This window comes from Anomaloglossus baeobatrachus, chromosome 5 (assembly GCF_048569485.1).
Source record: "Anomaloglossus baeobatrachus isolate aAnoBae1 chromosome 5, aAnoBae1.hap1, whole genome shotgun sequence".
In the NCBI taxonomy this organism is placed as follows: domain Eukaryota; kingdom Metazoa; phylum Chordata; class Amphibia; order Anura; family Aromobatidae; genus Anomaloglossus; species Anomaloglossus baeobatrachus.
Genome location: NC_134357.1, coordinates 479,691,928 through 479,707,959, shown reverse-complemented (window position 1 = coordinate 479,707,959; position 16,032 = coordinate 479,691,928). Strand labels below are relative to the sequence as shown.

Here is a 16,032-nt window from a genome sequence, read left to right as displayed (position 1 = left end):
CTGCGGCTTCACACACGATGTGTGCTGCCGCAGGAGCGAGGAACGACATCGGACTGTCGCGTCAGCATAATCATGGATTACGCCGACGCTGCACCGATGATACGATTACGACGCTTTTGCGCTCGTTAATCGTATCATCTAGGCTTTACACACTGCGATGTCGCATGCGATGCCGGAAGTGCGTTGTTTTCAATTTGACCCCACCGACATCGCACCTGCGATGTCGTAGTGTGCAAAGCCCGCCTTAGTCTTCACAAGGTTGACACACACTGTTGATGGTATGTTGGCCCATTCCTCCATGCAGATCTCCTCTGGAGCAGTGATGTTTAGGGCATGTTGCTGGGCAATACAGACTTTCAACTCCCTCCAAAGATTTTCTTTGGGATTGAGATCTGGAGACTGGCTAGGCCACTACAGGACTTCATTTGCTTCTTACGAAGCCACTCCTTTGTTGCCCTGGCGGTATGCTTGGGATCAGTATCATGCTGAAAGACCCAGTCACGCTCCATCTTCAATGCCCTAGCTAATGGAAGGAGGTTTGCACTCAAAATCTCACGATACATGGCCCCTTTCATTCTTTCATGTACACGGATCAGTTGTCCTGGTCCCTTTGCAGGGAAACAGCCCCAAAGCATGATGTTGCCACCCCCATGCTTCACAGTAGGTATGATGTTCTTTGGATGCAACTCAGCATTCTGTCTCCTCCAAACACAATGAGTTGTGTTTCTACCAAACAGTTCTACTTTGGTTTCATCAGACCATGACATTCTCCCAATACTCTTCTGGTTAATCCAAATGCTCTCTAGCAAACTTCAGACGGGCCCAGACATGTACTGGCTTAAGCAGGGGAACACATCTGGCACTGCAGAGTCTAAGTCCCGGTGGCGAAGTGTGTTACTGATGGTTGATTTTGCTATGGTGGTCCCAGCACTATGCAGGTCATTCACTAGGTCCCCCCGTGTAGTTCTGGATTTTTTTCTCATCGTTCTTGTGATCATTTTGACCCCAAGGGGTGAGATCTGGCATGGAGCCCCAGTTCGAGGGAAATTATCAGTGGTCTTGTATGCCTTCCATTTTCTTATTATTGCTTCCACAGTTGATTTCATCACACCAAGTTGCTTGCCTATTGCAGATTCAGTCTTCCCAGCCTGGTGCAGGGCTACAATTTTGTTTCTGGTGTCCTCTGACAGCTCTTTGGTCTTCACCATAGTGGAGTTTGGAGAGTGACTGTTTGAGGTTGGGGACAGGTGTCTTTTCTACTAATACCAAATTCAAACAGGTGCCGTTGCTACAGGTAATGAGTGGAGGACAGAGGAGCCTCTTAAAGAAGAAGGTACAAGTCTATGAGAGCCAGAAATCTTGCATGTTTTTAGATGACTAAATACTTATTTTCCACCATAATTTGCAAAAAAAATCTTACCAAATCAGACAAAGTGATTTTCTGTATTTGTTTTCTCATTTTGTCTCTCATAGTTGTGGTCTACATATGATGTCAACTACAGGCCTCTCATCTTTTTAAGTGGGAGAACTTGCACAATTGGTGGCTGACTAAATACCTTTTTCCATACTGTATTCAAAATTCAGCAGCACCTATCAATCAAATAATAGTGCATTTCACAACCAATACTTATATTTCAGAAAGTATACATCTGATCTCACAACTAAAGGTATGTTTAGAATCAGCATGATAGGGCCAGTATAGCACTGGATTTAGTTTATATATGAAAATCTTGGTGGTTGGTCCTCTTTAAGGTGGATTTACAGTTCCTGATTCTGCGGCATTAATTGACTGCTGATAGGCAAATATCCCGTTTTTAGCCTATTTACACAAGCAGACTGCTCTTAACGATGAACACCAAGTGATGGGTAACAGATCGGAACTCAATCGCTCCTGAACTACCATCATTCTCAGCAGCACAGAATGATGCGCTGACGAGAACAATGATCTAATTAAAAAATTCATTTCATCCAATGTGAGACCGTTTTTCTCCTTCATGAATGAGAGTTCCTAGGAATCCTGGTTCATCTTGCAGTGTAAATTGACCCATAGATGCTGGGAAGCAGATCATAGGGGTCGCATATTATCTAGCCAGTTCCTATTTTTAAACCTATAACAGGTCAGAACATCACCTAGGATTCTTTTCAAGAATCATAGAATGGTAGAGTTGGAAGGGACCTCAAGAGCCATCGGGTCCAATCCCCTGTGAGTAAAGGCTTTCCTAAATCATCCCAGCTATGTTTATCCAGTTTCCGGTTGAAGATTTCCATTGATGGCAGAGCTCACTACCGCCCGTGGTAGCCTGTTCCATTCTCTGACTGCCCTCACCACCTCCCGTGGTAGCCTGTTCCGCTCCCTGACCGCCCTCACTGCAGAAACTGTTTACTAATGTCTAATCTGAATCTCCTTCCTTTTAGTTTCATCCAATTGCTTCTTGTACTTCCTTGTGCTAATGAAAATAGGATGGTTCCCTCTGCACTGTGACCACCTTTCAGATATTTGTAGACCGTTATTAAGTCTCCTCTCAGCCCTCTTTTTTTCAAACTAAACATCCCTAGTTCTTTTAGCCGCTATTCATAACATGGTTTGCAGACCTTCTACCATCTTGGTTGCTCTTCTCTGGACTTGCTCCAATATATGAATGTCTTTCTTGAATTGGGGCGCCCAGAACTGTACACAGTATTCCAGGTGGGGTCTGACCAGGGCAGAGTATAGGGGAATAATTACCTCTCTTGATCTAGATTCAATGCTTCTCTTGATACACACCAGAATTTTGGTGGCCTTTTTAGCTGCAGCTCCGCACTGTTGGCTCATGTTGAATCTGGGATCTACTATTATGCCCAAGTCCTTTTCCCCGGTGCTATTGTGACGCCCTGGCCGGGCCAGGTAGTCACAAATAGGGCCCCGGATTACACCCTTCCCTCACAGGTAACACACAGCCAACCTTAAAACCCTAGTCACCCCCCTAAGGGCTTGATGGACACACCAGGGGGCGAAACCAGACGGTTGGAAGACGCCCACCTATCAGCTCGGGGTGGGGAAAAGTCAGACAAGTTTAGAGTTCAAGTTGGAGAGGAGTGTGGGCTGGAGCTGTGTCCAGCTCCAGCAGAGGCGAATATCCCAAATAGGACAGGTACCAGGGTAGGAGCCCTGGTGCCTTTGGCTAGGAGGCAGACAGCGGTCTCCATCCGCAGGAGCCGGGAAGACGGCTCGGTGGAACCGAGGTGGACCAGGACAGGGTAGTGGCCCGCCGGTACCGACCCGGGGAACCGACTCGGAAACCGGAGCACACAGGGGGGTACTCAGACCCTGAAGCTAGGCCCAGAAGCGACTGGAACTAGTTAATTAACTGATTGCGGCCAGGACTAGAGGTCCTGTCCCACCCAAAGTCCCGATTGAAGGCAACAGCCCACCGAGGGGGATAACAGGCCACCACCACGGCTCAGAGATCCCACGGGCCAGCGTCTGCGGGCAACAGGCTCCTTAGGCGACAATTAGCCGGGAGCGGACTCCTGAAGTTGCAAGCACAGGCAGTCCACCTTTTCAAAACAGGTGCAGGAGAAAGACAGAGACCACCAGCCAGCTGCGGGCACCGAACACCATCACCTTGGTTTACCAGAGACTCGTGTGTTTTCTAATAGTGAGTACACCAGCACCCTGCGGTCGCCCATCGCCCTGCACCACCAAACCCCCCAACGGGTCCCGGGGCCACCATCCCTGCCCACGGAGGGGTTAACAACTTGCTGCACAACATCTCCCCCGGGTGCCCCGTAACTGCAGCGGTGGTGTCCAATATCACCACATACCGTGGGTGACGTCACAAACCCCTTTTTGTAGTTTTTTTTACATTAGAATGTATTGAATTAATGGTAGCCAGAGAAGTGGCTTTAACAAAAGCTGTATCCAATAATTGGGGTGGGTACCCCCGTTGTAAGAATCTAGTTTTTAATTCATCAGCTAGTTTTAAAAATATATCATCATCGTTTTTGATTCTCCTCGGTTTTTGGAGGTCTTTCGCTGGATTTTTTCCTTGACATTGATGGAGACCATATTACAAGATCAGTTGTACAGAAAAAAATACATCCACCAAAATTCCCTTCTACATTTCAACAGTGCATATCCTTGGCACACTAAAAAAGCGGTACCATACAGTCAGTTCTTACACCTAAGAAGAATCAACAACGATAATGATATATTTTTACGAAAAGATTTACCTTCAACTTCACACATGGTTCTTTAGATAACGTGATTCGTTCTGCTATTTTCAACCATTGGCATATTTTAGAAAAGGACAAGGATTTAAAAGATATAAGTTTTAGCAAACCGCCGATTACTAATAAAAGATGCAAAAAACCTAGGTGATGTTCTGACCTGTAATAGGTTTAAAAATAGATGCAGGAACTGGCTAGATGATATGCGATTGACAGGTAATTTCAAATGCGGTAACTGTTCTTTTTGTACTTTCCTGTTGTGAATGTTAGTTATGTTTTGGCTGCTGGGAGGCTCCCTCTGGTGGCCAGGAATGGTTTGGACAGAGACCAGGTGTGTTGTGCAGTGGGTGTTTCCTTTGCTAATTCTCTGCCTATTTAAGTCCTGGTCTGATTGCAGGCTGTTGCCGGATGTCAGTTGTTCTTTGTATCTCTAGCCTGCTTAATCCTGCTCTACACCACATCTACTCCAGATAAGTGCTTGCTCTTTATTTATTGTCTGGTTCTTTTTCTTATCTGGGTTTGTCATTTGTTGTGGTTGGTTTCAGTTTATTTCCTTCCAGGGATTTTCCCCCTCAGTGGATTGTTGAGGAACTCCCTGCAGTTCTGTGTGGAGTATAGCTCCTTTGGGTCCATGTGTTCGTGGCTTATTGAATTTGTTATAATTCTTGTTTTCTGTTCATTGGTATGACAAGGGCACCTGGTATAGGACGGAGTTCAGATCGAGCAATCTGAGGGCCTTTTTGTACTATCAGGAAGTTGGTATTTTGCAGGGTTTTTCTCTGGCCACCATCAGTCCCTTTCCTGTCCTTTCCTATTTTAGTCAGCGGGGGCCTCACCTTTTGCTAATCCTGTCATCTACCTGTGTATTGTGTTTTTCCTATATCACCGCAGTCTTTGAATGTGGGGGGCTTGCTATTCTTGTCTATTTTCTGAGGCAGAGAGTTATTCATCTTTCCTACCTTTAGGATAGTTAGTTCTCCGGCTGGGTTCGCGGTGCACAGGATGTTAGTTCACCCCTCGGTTACTTCTAGTTGTGATGGTTAGTAAAGGGGATGGCGGCCAGATTAGTTGCCAATGCTTTTGTCACCTTTTGCCAATGATTTGTGTTGGTCTTCCATGGTTCCAGATCATAACACCTTCCATTGCATTTCCAATCCTTCGAAGTTGGGTGATAGGGGTACTTTGCACGCTGCAACATCGCTAGCCGATGTTAGTGATGCCGAGCGCGATAGTACCCGCCCCCATCGCACATGCGATATCTTGTGATGGCTGCCGTAGCGAACATTATCGCTACGGCAGCTTCACACGTACTTACCTGCCTTGCGACGTCGCTCTGCCCGGCGACCCGCCTCCTTCCTAAGGGGGCGGGTATTGCGGCATCACAGCGAAGTCACACGGCAGGTGGCCAATAGAAGCGGAGGGGTGGAGATGAGCGGGGCATAAACATCGTACCCACCTCCTTCCTTCCGCATTGGCGGTGGAGGCAGGTAAGGAGATGATCCTCGCTCCTGCGGCTTCACACACAGCGATGTGTGCTGCCGCAGGAACGAGGAAGAACATCGTATCTCCTATTGGTGCGAAATTATGAAAATGTCCGACGCTACACAGATCACCGATTTACGACGCTTTTGCGATCGTTTATCGGCGCATCTAGGCTTTACACGTTGCGATGTCGTTACCGGCGCCGGATGTGCGTCACTTTCGATTTGACCCCGACGATATCGCAGTAGCGATGTCGCAACGTGCAAAGTACCCCGTAGATTTATCCCAGTGAAACAATTCATCACATGCAGAACAAAATTTGTAGTTTATTGTGTTTTTTTACCCTTGCGGTTTCTTTTACATTGGCAACACCATTCGCCCTCTTTTTGTCAGATTTCGGGAACACTACATCTCCATTCTTACAGGGAAGGGCTCCCCTAGACTAATTGATCACGTTTGTTCAGCTCATATGTGTAACCCAGATTGTTTAATGTTTGCCGGCATAGAAAGAGTTTTTAGTACTCAAATAGGCGGTAATACACACAAAATCCTCTTTCAAAAAGCACGGCAGCCATCGTCCTCGCTTCCCGCATCCTCCCTCTATTTCCTGCTGTCCATGTGAAATAAAGGACTGTTTTTCCCTATTTTGGGTGAGCACCCCTTTCTTTTCTACGATTTTTAGAATTTTAATTTGTTGCCCATATTTTTTGGTTGGCACCCCCTGCTATTTGGTCCCACCTCTCCTTTCCAGCTAGTTGCTATTGCTGAAAAATTAGCTCTCATTGGAGTCAGTGGTGCTGGACTGTCTGCTTGTTGAGCCATTGCTTCTATGGATCGGTTGTTACCGACATTTGGTGAGAGATTCATGTCAATAGCACCTTTAGAAATATATTTACTTAGAAAATTGGTGGTGTTCAATACTTATTTCACCCACTGAATGTCAGGGGACTAAAGCGGGCTTTACACGCTACGATATATCTAACAAGATGTCGGCGGGGTCACGTCGTAAGTGACGCACATCCAGCATCGTTAGTGATATCGTAGCATGTGACAGCTATGAACGAGCAGAAATACTCACCTGCTCGTTCATCGTTGACACGTCGCTCATTTTCTAAAAATCGAACGTCCAGTTGTTCATTGTTCCCGAGGCAGCACACATCGCTCCGTGTGACACCCCGGGAACGATGAACACAGCTTACCTGCGTCCCGCCGGCAATGCGGAAGGAAGGAGGTGGGCAGAATGTTTACGTCCCACTCATCTCCGCCCCTCCGCTTCTATTGGCCGGCTGCTGTGTGACGTCGCTGTGGCGCCAAACGTCCCTTCCCCTTCAGGAAGTGGATGTTCGCCGCCCGCAGCAAGGTCGTTCGGAAGGTAAGTACGTGTGACGGGTGTTACAACATTGTATGACATGGGCAAGAAATTGCCCGTGCAGCACAAACGATGGGGGCGGGTGCGATCGCAAATGCGATCGCACGATTAATTGTAACGTGTAGAGCAGCCTTTACTGTATATGCCTGGAGGATTTTCCATATACAGTATGTAGGGACGATTTATGGTTTCTGATAGTGCCATACAATACTTACAGCTGGATTCACAAAGCTCCAGAGAACACAGCAACAACAGAAGCTGTCACAATACAATAAGGAAAGCAAATAGTGTTGTGCAGAGCATTAAATATTCATTATGTGGAGAAAAGTAAGTGCCCCCTCCAGATTCCAGATCTAGGAGCTTTTCTCATCTTCTGCTCTAGATCAATGGACATTAGCATTGATTCGGCCCCTTTCTGCTCTTCTGGGAAGGATTTCTACAAGATTTTGGAGGGGTCTGTGGGAATCTTTGCCGCTTCATCCAGACGAGCATTTGTGAGCTCAGACCCTGATGTTTGGGAGAGGCCGGGGTCATAAAATCAGAGGGGTTGGATGGGGCTGAGGTCCGGGCCCTGTGTGGCCGGTCGTGCTCTTCCCCTCCATGTCTGTATGAACCTTGTGTACTGGGCATAGTCATGGAGAACAGAAGGGGTCTTCCCTAAACTGTTCTCACAAAGCTTGAAGCTACAATTGTCCAACATGTCTGTGTTAAAGAATTAAGATTTACAATCACTAGAACTAAGGGGCCGAGGCCGAACTCTGAAAAACAAGCCATAGTAGTGTGGCACTAATGAGGCTTCAGTCGCCACAGGGTACTGCATCTCACTTAAGCTGCAGTACTTATCCCGTGTAATGAAGAGGTTAATCGCTGGTTTAGCACTTATACAACATTCCCACAAACACCCAGTTAGTGAGCCAGTCAGTTACACAACTCAGGAAATCAGCCAGCCTGGGAAATTCCCAGTTACCAGGGCAACTGCCTGGGAGGTGGGTCAGCACTGGGGAAGTTACAGAACACACAGGAATATCACTTCAGAATAGTCTGGGACACAAAACAACACGGTCGCTGGAGAGAGTGCTTAAGAGCTTCTCCAGCTAGGACCGACCCGAATGGAAAAAGCAGGAGACGACCGGGTGAGCTAGAGAGACAGAGGAGAAACACGGTTGCTGAGGGGAGAGCTTCATTGTTCCCTCGGATTCGGCGCAGAGCAGGGTGCAGAGCCCTAGGGTGGAACATACTCCATGTTGGACTACGAGAATCTGCAGGACAGGGGGATTCTACGTCCCTCTAGCCACCACCACTTTCCGTAGCACTGTGGCACATAGGGCCTGGGGATGGGATTACGGTCAGGCCCCACAGCGGACCTGCATATGGGACGGTAGCTGTGTTACAAGAACCGGGGTCCCCAAGTAGCTTCAGGCCACAGGGATCCAACATCAAGCGCAAGAAGGAAGGTCTCTCAATTCACAACACCGGCGTTTACCTTGAACTTACCTGGGATCGGCTGGGGCCCATCACGGCGGAGACCGGTACCCTGGGTGCAGCACCAGAACTGTGAGTATAAAGATCTTGACCCGTACTTGCTGCCTAAGTCTATCATTGCTGGCCCCGTCGCCCCGCACTCCAGCGACAGCGGCCGACTATCATCCTCATCATCCTCACCGGGGCCTGCTCCACCTGTGGGGAGCAGAACTATCCTTGCTGTGACACCATCAGCCCCGAAGGACATTACTCACAGCGGCGGCTAATCCCTGGCCGCTTACCACAGGTGGCGTCACGAGACAAACTTCCATTCAATCATCGTCCCCTTTAATGTACACCTCGGGGCCACGAAACTGGGCAAGGGCCACCCGTGACATCCCCCTGACCTGACATCACTGGCCCGGTGACAAGTAAAGTTAACCCCTTGCCCCGTGGGTGCTAAAGTAGTTATTTTCCTCCTCCACCAAACTGTGCAGCAAGCAAAATGTAGTCAGCCGGGTACATTTTCCTTTCACCAAATCCAGACTCGTCCATCTGACACCAGATAGAAGTGTGATCCATCACTGGACAGAACATGTTTCCTCTAGAGTCAAGTGGTGGCAGCTTTACATTGCTCCATCCAACGCTCAGCATTGTGCTTGGTGATGTATGGCTTGGCATTGTGTGCTTGGTGATGTATGGCTGCAGCTGCTCAGTAATGAAGCTCCCGCCGGGTGCAGTGTTTGTGCTGATGTTACCAGAGGAGATCTGGACTTTGGAGTTATGGGGTTGTGACACCCTGGGCAAGCCAGGGGTCACAGGTCATAACACCACCACACCCTACACCCCAGTTAGGAACACCAAAGCTAACCCAAAAATCCTTGTTGCCTTCCTCCAGGAGCTGGTGTCCACACCAGAGGGTGGGCCAGGCGGTCGGCTCCGCCCACCGAGGAGTTCACAGCTCTGGAGGCGGGAAAACCAGGCAGTCCAGCTAGGGACGGAAAGGAGTAAACAGTGAAGTGGAAGGAAGTGGTAAAGGAGAAAAAGGAGAGAAGCTGAGGAAAGGGAGAGTGACAGTTTGTAAAGCCTGTAGTTAGTCCGAGTGTGTGCCCCGGACTGAGAGACAGCAAGGTCAGCAGACGGCGGTGACTGTCTGCAGGGGTGACTGCTTGGAAGTTGCTGGAAGGACCGCGGACGGGTGGTGGCCCGGCGGTACCGGAGCGGTATACAAAGAGCAGTCAGCACCAGGGCAGGGGCCTTTCGGATCCCGGCAAGGCTAGGAGTCGCCATAATTTGCCAAATCCGTCAGTGAAGGGGACGACTGTCTCCCAACAACCAAGTCCCGATTGAAGGCAACAGTCCAACCGTAACAGAGAGACACCGCCACCGCCAAGGCACCAGTGTTTCAGGGCCAGCGCCTGCGGGCAAAGTAGGGCTCCTCCGGCCCATATCCAAGCCGGGGAGCGGGTTACCGGTGGGAACCCATCGCAACCATCATCATCTTAGGTGCAGGAAAAAGGGACCGTCACCTACTGGGGAAAGCAAGTGCAGCCGTCCGTGGGAACCGTCTTTCCAGCCGTGTGTTTTACCGAGAACTGTGTCATCGTCTCAGGCTGAGTGAGTACCACATGCCGCAAGGCACAGAGCTGCCCCCGCGTCCCTGCATCCCACCAAGCCCTGCATCACCCACCTCATCACTGGGCCCCGGGACCACCAAACCCCCTACCCACGGAGGGGAGGATTAACATCCAGCTGCCCCATACCATCACTCCCGGGATCCCCATACAGAGCAGCGGTGGTGTCAACAAATCACCACAACCATGGGTGGCGTCACGGACAATAAACACCACACCCAACAACCCCCTTTCACTCACGGGCGAGGAGCGCCGCCAGAGTCCCCGGGATCCGGCCCATCGCTCGAGCCACCGAGCAGCAGCAGGCCGCAGTAGCCGCCGCAGCCGGACCCGAGCAGTGGGGAGAGCGCGGCGTCCCCTCCTCCGCCCGCGACAGGGTCATCAGAATGCTGGTGACTTTTCAGCCCAATATCACTAACAGGAGAATATTTAGAAAGAAAGAAATGTCACAAATAGACTGGTTACCCCGGTGACTGCTATTACAGGACCGTCACAGGTAAGTCAAAGCAGATGGCATGGGTGAGGGGCCAGATGTTGTATACAGGGGGCAAGGCGCCAGAGGTTATACACAGGGGGAAAGGGGCCGGATGTTATTATACACTGGGGGTGAGTGGCCAGATGTTATACAATGGGGGGCTAGAGTCCAGGGGTTATACACCAGGGGTGAGGTGCTGGATGTTATTTACCGGTGGAAGGGGGGGGCAAAGGTTATACACCAGGGTATGAGGAGCCGGATGGTATACACCAGTGGGCGAGGAGGGGCAGATGATATACATTGGGGTTGACGGGCTGGATGTTATACTGTAAAAAAAGGGGTTGAGGGGCTGGGGGTTATACACTGGGAGTGTGACGCAGTGTACCCCAGAGGTCACAGAATAACATCACATACACACACCCCCCTCCCCCGGTCAGGAACACCAGTCAAACCAAAACCCTTGTTGCCTCCCTCCAGGGTCTGATGTCCACACCAGGTGAGGCGCAGGCAGGCGGTTGGCCCCACCCACCGAGGAGTTCACAGGCCTGGAGGCGGGAAAAGTAGTGAGTTTAGCAGAAGTCAAGTTCAGGAGTGGAAGTGGAGAGGTGGTAGTGAGAGGAGAAAGTCTGTGTGTGTCTGGGTCGGAGCCCAGGCACAATCAGCAAGGTCGGCAGATGGTGGTGGCAGTCTGCAGGAGTTGGTGGAGGTCAGCGGAACCGTAGGACCGGGGTCAGGCGGTGGCCTGCCGGTACCGAACCAGGGAGCGGATTGAAGCCAAGCACCAAGGCAGGGTACTCAGACCCCAACTAGGCTCGGAAGCTGCCGTAAAGGTCAAATTCTCTGACTGCGGTCTGGACCTCAGGGGTTCATTCCCAACCAAGTCCCGTCAGAAGGCAACAGCCCAACCCGTCCAGATAAGAGCCACTACTAACGGCCAGAGATCCAAGGGCCAGCGCCTGCGGGCAAACGGGCTCTCCCAACACGTACAAGCCGGGGAGCGGACTACCCGTGGGAAGCCATAGGAGTCAAACACTTACACATAGGTGCAGGGAAAGACAGCCACCATCAACCCGTCCGGGGAGAGTGAAGACACCGCAGAGACTTTACCAGAGACTCTGTTCTTGTCTACCTGAGTGAGTACACCAGTGCCATCCGGCACTGCGCTGCACCGCAACGTTGCCCCCGCGTCCACGCTGCCTCCCCGCATCGGCACCTGCACCTATCCCTCCTCCCTACTACCCAACCGGGGCCCCGGGACCAACAGCCGCTACCCACGGAGGGGTCAACACCTTAGCTGCTCTCCGCCATCGTTCCCGGGATCCCCCGTCACCAGCAGCGGTGGTGCCCACCATCACCACGACCTGTGGGTGGCGTCACAACTGACATCCCACCACAAACCAACCTTCCCTCCCCTTATCACTCGTGGGTGAGGAGGCGCTGCTCGAGCCCCTGGGACGGGCCCCGCGCTCGAGCCACCGAGGAGCAGAAGCACCGGACCCCAGCGCCAGCGATTAAAAGGCGAGCGGCATTCACAAACCCCTCCGCCCGCGACAGGGGAAAAGGGGCTGGAAGTTATACACCAGTGAGTGAGGGGCTGTATGTTATATACCGGGAGCAGGGCAAAGGTTATACACTGGGGATGAGGGGCCAGATACTATTCATAGGGGGTGAGGGGCAGCATGTTATACACTGGGCGTGAGTAGCTGGATATTATAGCCCGTGGGCAGCGGGACTGAAGGAAAAACTTGAATTCAATGATTGACGTGTATATAGTGTATAGACAATAATTATAAAATACCTTATCGGTCCCAGTACCAAGGTTTTTTGAGGCATTAGGGTTTTATCTGTGATAATATTTGTAATTACTGGCCTAGCACATACCATCATATAGTGCTCAAGTAATACCAACATATATTGGCCTAATAGCTTTATACAGTGGAACCTTGGATTACAAGCATAATTGGTTCCGGGAGTTGCTCTTAAACCAAGTTACTCTTATATCAAAGCAAATTTTCCCATAGGAAATAATTGAAACACAGGCAATTTGTTCCACAACCCAAAAATATTTACTGTATTTATACAAACGTTTTACAGTAATACAAAATAATGTGCTGTATTCATATAAAATTATTACTGTACACTAATACAAAATACTGTACAGTAAAAAACATGTAAAACAGATTAAACTGCATGTTACTGTCGCGGGCGGAGGAGGGGACGCTGCGCTCTCCCACTGCTCGGGTCCGGCCGCTGCTGCTGCGGCTGCTGCTGCTCGGTGGTGGCTCGAGCGGTGGGCCGGATCCAGGGGACTCGAGCGGCGTTCCTCGCCCGTGAGTGAAAAGGGGGAATTGATTGTGGGGATTTGGTTATTGTCCGTGACGCCACCCACGGTTGTGGTGATATTGATGACACCACCGCTGCTCTGGACGGGGATCCCGGGAGCGATGACAGGGAGCAGCCTGGATGTTAGTTCTCCCCTCCGTGGGTAGGGGGGTTGGTTGTCCCGGGGCCCGGTGATGGGGTAAGGATGGATGGCAGGCAGATTACGGGGCCTGGTGAGGTGCAGGGTCACGGGGGCAGCGCTGTGCCGCACGGCACGGTGGTACTCACTCAGCCAATGATGAGGACACAGTTCTCGGTAAAACACACGGCTGGATGGACGGGTCCCACAGACGGCTGCGGTGTTGTTTCTCCCGGCAGGTTGATGGTGACTGCCTTTCCCTGCACCTATGTAGTGTAATGGTTCCAATGGGTTCCCACCGGTAACCCGCTCCCCAGCTTGGATGGGTGCTGGAGGAGCCCCTTTTGCCCGCAGGCTTTGGCCCTGGGAACTTTAGCCTTGGCGGTGACTATGTTTCCCTCTCTCGGTTGGACGGTTGCCTTCTGTCGGGACTTGGCTGCTGGGAAACCCAGGAGGTTCCCTTCGCTAATGGATTTGGCAAATTCACAGCGACTCCTAGCCTTGCCGGGGTCCGTAAGCCCCTGCCGGATGGTGCTGGCTTCTCTTTGCGTACCGGTCCGGTACCGCTGGGCCACCACCCGTCCACGGTCCTTACGGTAGACTCCGATAGGCCACTCCTGCAGACGGTCACCACCGTCTGCCAACCTTGCTGATCCGTCCGGGCCACACACCCGGACCAACTTCAGTCTGCTCTACTACCACTTTCCTTCCTCTCACTTCCACTCTCAAACTGATCTGCCTGCTTTTCTTGCCTCCAGGACTGTGAACTCCTCGGTGGGCGGGGCCAACCACCTGGCCCACCCCCCTGGTGTGAACATCAGCCCCTGGAGGAAGGCAACAAGGGTTTGTGTCTGACTTCGGTGTGCCTGACCGGGAGTGTGGGGTGTGTGGGTGTTGTTCTCTGTGGCCCCTGGCTTGTCCAGGGCGCCACATTACCTTACAATAGAATTTTTGGTGTGCGGGAGATACAGTATAAGCAATGTGTTGCACTGGTTATCAGAAAGAGAGTACAGTACTGTATCCACAAATGCAAATTGATAGAAATGCTATATAGTATATACTGTACTGTGCAATTGTATACTGTATACTGTATACTGTACACAGTATATATGGACAGAAAATTACCTCCAGAGCAGGTCAGAGCGCGGTGAAAGGACAGAACTGGAAGTGCGCACGGTGAGTATTTGCTCTTATTGCAAAGCATTGCTCTTAAACCAAGTTACAAATTTGGAAAAAGCTTTGCTTGTCTTGCAAAACACTCTCAAACCAAGTTACTCTTAAACCAAGGTTCCAGTGTATATGAAATTCAATCACAGTGTTATACATTATCTATATAATACGGCCATATAGGTATTTCTGTGCTGGTCGAAAGCCTCAGGTGCTCATCCGTATTAAAAGGAATCTAGCCCCTGATCGTTCCCTATAAAAATATGGGGGTAGGTTGGAGTCACATCCACAAGAGCCCGTTCACTAGATCTGTAAAGGGCACATGGAGGTGATCGGTGGAGGCATACTTCAGATGTTTACCTGCGGACGTGCACGTTCATCAAGTCACTGGAATACTTTCATTTTATCAGGGAGTTGTGATAAGCGGTGTGTGGGCCTAAGGAAAACATGAGCAAACTATGGGGCTGCAAAGGGCTCAGCTTCACACAGGCCCTGGTGTCCAAGGGGGCCTAGACTTCCCTCAACCGCACAGGAGGACACCAGGGCTAACACGCCTGTGTAGACAGTTTATGCCAAGGACAACAAATTGGGACAACATTTTCGAAAAAGTGGTGTGAACATTACTATAGAGCAGAACAGACCCACCTGCCCCCAAATACTCTAAATGACCCAATCTAACTCCTACCTGGTGTTACCCGGGGGTCTCATGTGGCTCGTCCGCTCCTCGCTTGTGCCTGGCAATCCTGGGAATGGCTCTTCCTTGTTAGTATAGTTAGCAATCAGGAATTTGGGTTAAATATTTACTCTAGAATAATGATCTGACCCTAATCATCTGTGCGGAGAGATTGGGATCTTGCTGAATGCTTGGGGACAACCTGTGTCACCTATTTGCAGCCTACTGTGCAGCTTATCCTATGACAATGCACACAATAACTTCTTATATTACCTGACCGAGAGCTGGTCACAGCCGTAATAACCTGTAATAAACCGGGCCAGACTCTGTACAGGTGTATGAGACAATCCCAGCAAGGTCTACGAGTGCTCATTCTACAGGTTACATATAGAATTATATAAAAACTGCCTAACCTGAGTCACTTTCTAAATTCCTCATATTATTGATACTGACTCTGAGTTATATCTTCTATTATACTCCAGAGCTGCACTCACTATTCTGCTGGTGGAGTCACTGTGTACATACATTACATTACTTATCCTGTACTGATCATGAGTTACACCCTGTATTATACTCCAGAGCTGCACTCACTATTCTGCTGGTGGACTCACAGTGTACACACATTACATTACTTATCCTGTACTTTACACCAGAGCTGCACTCACTATTCTGCTGGTGGACTCACAGTGTACACACATTACATTACTTATCCTGTACTTTACTCCAGAGCTGCACTCTATTCTGCTGGTGCAATCACTGTGTACATAGATTACATTACTTATACTGTACTGATGCTGAGTTACATCCTATACTCCAGAGCTGCACTCACTATTCTGCTGGTGGAGATGTCGCGGGCGGAGGAGGGGATGCTGCGCTCACCCACTGCTCGGGTCCGGCTGCTGCTGCTGCTCGGTGGTGGCTCGAGCGGTGGGCCGGATCCCGGGGACTCGAGCGGCGTTCCTCGCCCGTGAGTGAAAGGGGGGTTGGTGTGTGGTTTGGGGATATTGTCCGTGACGCCACCCACGGTTGTGGTGAAGTTGTGACACCACCGCTGATCTGGACGGGGATCCCGGGAGCGATGACAGGGAGAAGCTTGGATGT

The 16,032-nt window shown here is 50.4% G+C and overlaps 1 protein-coding gene across 2 annotated transcripts in view; it reads right to left on the bottom strand.

Annotated features, from left to right (window-relative positions):
* The window catches only part of KCNJ16 (potassium inwardly rectifying channel subfamily J member 16), a 105,808-nt gene extending 90,809 nt beyond the window's left edge, over positions 1 to 14,999 (bottom strand). The window contains exon 1 of one of the 2 annotated variants that reach the window (XM_075350674.1): positions 14,944 to 14,999. The gene's annotated coding sequence lies outside the window, so the exon portion shown is untranslated. The remainder of the gene's footprint in view (positions 1 to 14,943) is intronic. The other variant, XM_075350675.1, reaches the window with a different exon arrangement.
* Positions 15,000 to 16,032: the final 1,033 nt, after the last annotated feature.